We start from the raw sequence: 4703 nt of genomic DNA, 5'->3' as shown, positions 1-4703 counted from the left end.
GGAACTTGGTCCCCCTCGCAGCGAGGGGTGAGCGAGTCATTTGGCTGATGCAAAGCGAAGTGCACGTGCTGGGGTGTACAGTTTAACCATGTCCTGGATGTAGGAAGGGCCAGATCCATTCGCAGCATGGTATGCAAGTATCTTGAAGTGGATTCTAGCAGTTACTGGAAGCCAGTGAAGGAGGAGCGGCGTGGTGTGGGAACATTTAGGAAGGTTGAAGACCAGACGAGCAGCTGCATTCTGGATGAGCTGCAGAGGTCGGATGGCACATGCAGGTAGACCAGCCAGGAGGGAGTTACAGTAGACTAGGCGTGAGATGACGAGAGCCTGGGCCAGAACCTGCGTTGCTTTCTGGGACAGCTGGGGACAATCACCAGAAGTTAAATCTATCGTTAGGCTATAAACGCACTAAATCAGTCGCAGGGCGTCACAACCGCTGAGCTAAAAGGTACTCGTTTGGCGTGATGACGTTAAATAGTCCCGCCAATTATAAGACACATACATGTAGAATATTAATGACATTTTATGTTGTAGAGCAAAACATGAAACCCTCTTCTTTGAGCATCTAGTCAAAAACGTATCAATTTCTGAACCACTATATGCGAATATTCTAAAATACAGTGAACACACAATCTTTAGCTAAATGGTCCCAGAGAAAATGTTGCAACAAAAAAAAAAAAACAGGTCTGTTTCTGTTAAGGAGCTTAAAGAAAGTTACAGAAGCCCTTGCCTTATGAATAATGTATGCACTGACCAAACTACACTTCTTCAGCCAAAATAAGCAGTGTTGTCTACAGCTTTTGGAAACATTTGGACCAAAAACCACATATGGAACACCTCAGACGTCTAGCTTACTTTACTAGCCTCACAGTGAAGCCAGCAGTCTGCCTCCAGAGATCCAGAGCAGTCGATTCCACTAGCAGCTCTCTTTCCAAGGTTATTCAACACATCAGGTGTAATAATCTGCAGAAGGGGATAGATAAAACTGATTAATGAACATTTAGAGCTGGCTCTATACATCCCAAGACAATGGGTTTGTTTTTCTGCGAAAGCAGCGAGCGGAATGTAATGTATGGTTTATTTTCCTTCGGCTCAAAATCAAAGAATTTATTGGTTTGATTCTGAAGTCGCAGAGCAATTCAACATTCAAACAGGCAGAGTGAAGTCTGGGTCTCTTTCCCCTGAAAGAACAAAGTACTGAGACAAAGTGTGCAGTGCAAAGAATGACATCACTGTTGGACAGCGACTACCGAGTTGGGTTCAAGTATGGATTTTTTTTTTGTAGGCTCGACTTCCCTTCGTTTTTTTTTTCTGTTTTGGAAGCGTGCGGTTCTGTTTGGATAGCTTGGACAGGGTATATAAATATATGGAAAGCGTCAGACAAAACAAAGTTTCAAACTTTATTTTGAGCAATAACATCGCCCACGTCATGGAGTGACATTGACAGTATATTTCTAACATAATACTGGATGAAAGCATCGTTATACAGTAGCTCAGGCAGCCAGGAAATACCAACCATTTAGAAAAGCTGGCCCTCTCATGAAGTATAAAAAGGGAAAATAAAGAAAAACATGAGAGCTAAACTTCTAAAAAGGTTAATGGTTGTGTCTCCTGTTAAGAGCTAAAATGACCACGTTTAAAAAGGTGAAATGGTTTGTAAAAAACATAGAAGAAGCCGAAAAGGTTGCAGGGACATTTCTGGAGATTCAACATGTTTGAGCCACCAGTCTTGCTGTGAGACAGTCCTGACTATCTGGTAACAGTTGTAACCGGTCAGATTTCGCTCTGGTTCACAGCTGTAAACCAGCGACACTGTCCAATTCCAAAAGAAGAAACAATTCACAGAACTTTCTTTGCTCTCGCTCTGTCAGACAGCCAGGTGTCCAGCTGTTTCTGGGCTCAGAATTTGAGGCTGAATCCAGGACCGACTGCAGACACCCCCTGGTTGCTGGTCGTCAGATGGAAGCCTGTGTCTTTGAGGTCATCGTCACCCTGGAGAGAAACAAAGATTGCTCCTGGTTAATCAAGTTGTATCACTCTTCTGATATAATTTCCTCTATATTTTATATTATAACCTCAACCTGAATGATTCTTATGATACATATTGATTTTTATTAATTGAAATATTCCTTTTCGGTGTTTCAGTGGAGTTTTAATAAAAGCTTTTCAACTTTTGAAAAGAAAAAAGCTGGGCTAAACAACCAATACCGTTGCCTTAAAATGTGAATGAAAATATCTCCTGTAACTGTCCTTGAAAGTATAAGCCTTTAGCTTCTGGGTGGGTAGGACCACTGCTGAAAAAATTAGGGCCCCAACGGTAGCTCATCATGGAAAACATAAGGAGGAAATACGCGGACACAAAGCAGAGGCCTGTAGGTCTGTAATCTATTTAACACAGACAGCGTACGGAAAGACTGGTAGCTGTGTGTAATGGAGAAAATGGAGCCTTAATGTCCTTACCAGGTGACTGTAGCCCAGGCCTCCCTCGGGTGGGCGAGGGCTGGTGCCTCTCTTCACCCTCTGCTGCTCGCTCTTGGCGGGCCAGGTGGGGAACATGGACGGGTCGATGGGCAGCGGCGTCTCGCGGAGGTACTCGTGCTTGAGCCCCTCGTCCGATAAAATCCTCTTACTGGGGCAGTAGGTGAGGAATCTGGAAACAGGTGAAGAATTCATATTTAGATGCTAATGTACTTTAAGTTAAGAATGACGCACTGTTAAGCAGGAAGCTAGGTTGTGTCAAAAAATCAGACGCAGGTAGGTGTAGGCACTGCTGGAGAACTCAGATTTTGAGTTCAATTTAGCATGCACTGAGGAACTGATTAATTTAAACGACTATATTAGCCATAAACACTTGTACATCCACAAACGAGGCAAATGTTCCCTTTACTAATCAGCTTGATTGACTTAATCTAAACAGAGAATCCCGTCATGAGCTGCAGACCTGTAACGACGAGCCAGTGAAAATGGTGCACGTAGTCTTAACTGGATATGACAGGATCAACACAGAATAATGAGGAGCTGTTTAATCGTAATGATTAGCTTTCTAATTCTGTCTGATTGAAATCTTCAATGTAAAAAAATGTTTTGATAACAAATTCTCAGCTTTCCAACGCATGATGGCAAATACTAGCATTGAAAGGGATGATCCAGCACGTGTTATTGTTTAGGAACTCAAAGAATGTGTGCTCTTCCTGCACCTGTGAATGTACTCATCCTCCGCACACTCAGGACCAAAGAGCCCTGCTGGTTTTAAGAGCCGTTCAGACCGGTTTTAACTGGGATGAACCAGCAGTATTCTGGACTTCTATGTAACTAACTTTTTATTTGAAGTCAAGCTAGATTCAGCAAATCATGTGCATGTTGAGGCTCTTCTCCAGGTTACTTAAGGCCCCATTCCTCAAACACTTCCCTACACAGTGGGGTGTGATATTCCGAAAAGCTCTGCGATGTCTACCTGCCGAAATATTCCTCTAAACTGATCCTGCGGCGCTCTGTGTGAAGCTTTCAAACCGCACTCCTCTACGTGTTGACCTCCTGAGGTCTGTCTCTGGGTAAACGCCTTGTGAGTCCAACAGCTGGAAGCTTTCAGCTGCGTTGGACGGGTGCCAGACTTCCACTGAACCGCGCTGGCTCCACAGTGGACACGCTGCTGCCATCCTCTGCAGCTGCGAGGTAACCGAGCGGTATGCTTTTCATTTACAGGTGCAGGCAGGAGGCTCTGTGGGTGGGTGAGGAACTCAGAAGACAGCTGCTAAACAATGCTGATCTTTGGAATGTGCGAGAAAGAATTATGAACCCAGTCGTCTGTGTTTTATAAAACATTTTCCAGCAGTGGTGGACCTTCACAGTGGCTTGTGTGTGGAACAGGCCTGCTGCTGAGGCACAGTGATGAATTACTAGTCTGCTACCGTTGTCATGTTTTAATTCAGCTTGCCAGAAATGCACTCGAAGAAAAAAAGAAAAAAAGGTGGAAAGAGACCCAGGATTTGATGGATAGCAATGGTTTCATCCAAGTAAGGCAATTTCCTCTGGAGGATTAATTGTAACTGATACTAGGGTTTGAAAATTGTAGTTGTTGACATTTGTCTGTGTTCCATAAATAATGAATGGAAATAACATAGATATTCCTGAAAACAAACTCTTCTTGCAACTTGAAAATGGATGTTGACTAACAAGACTTTATAAAATAAAAAATAGTTTAAGGGTTAGGGTTAGTCCAAATGGACAATGCGTGGAGCTCCAGACACACAAACACACACACACACACACACACACACAAAACTGTGACGTGCTGGGGGGGTGCGGGTGCTAGTGGAGCCTCGCAGATGGGGGTTGCTGCAGCCCCCTCAGCACCATAAATATAATATCTATTCTAATATACTGTACCTCAACGATGGAATTATTATCAGTAGAAATGGCCATGACATGGGACCTTTAAGTACCGTTCACAAGAGCTCTTCAGTAGAGCTTATTGAGAAATATTTCTCGCACAAATGTTCCAAGCCCTCATGCACCCGTCTGGCATCATGTTGTATATAATTACTAACCAGTGTAAAGAATAAATTAATGATACAGTGATTAAATTCAAGAGTGCTTCTGCGAGCCCCTGTTACATTTACTTGTTTCTTTGTGTCCTCACTGTCACTGTAAGGTCTGCCTGCTGGTGCCCAGGCAGGGGCAGGGGGTGAGGGCGGGGCAGGGGG

At 43.8% G+C, this 4703-nt stretch overlaps 1 long non-coding RNA gene across 1 annotated transcript in view; it reads right to left on the bottom strand.

Annotated features, from left to right (window-relative positions):
• Window positions 1-256: 256 nt before the first annotated feature.
• The window catches only part of LOC104944754 (uncharacterized), an 11100-nt gene continuing 6653 nt past the window's right edge, over window positions 257-4703 (bottom strand). The window contains exons 2-4 of the long non-coding RNA XR_798264.1: window positions 2461-2650; window positions 856-1992; window positions 257-360 (exon numbers count right to left, since the gene is read on the bottom strand). This is a non-coding gene — a long non-coding RNA (uncharacterized lncRNA). The remainder of the gene's footprint in view (window positions 361-855; window positions 1993-2460; window positions 2651-4703) is intronic.

The sequence above is a fragment of the Notothenia coriiceps genome, unplaced genomic scaffold (genome assembly GCF_000735185.1).
Source record: "Notothenia coriiceps isolate Sejong01 unplaced genomic scaffold, NC01 NC01_scaffold00008750, whole genome shotgun sequence".
Lineage (NCBI taxonomy): Eukaryota > Metazoa > Chordata > Actinopteri > Perciformes > Nototheniidae > Notothenia > Notothenia coriiceps.
This window is presented reverse-complemented; position numbering and strand designations above follow the sequence as displayed.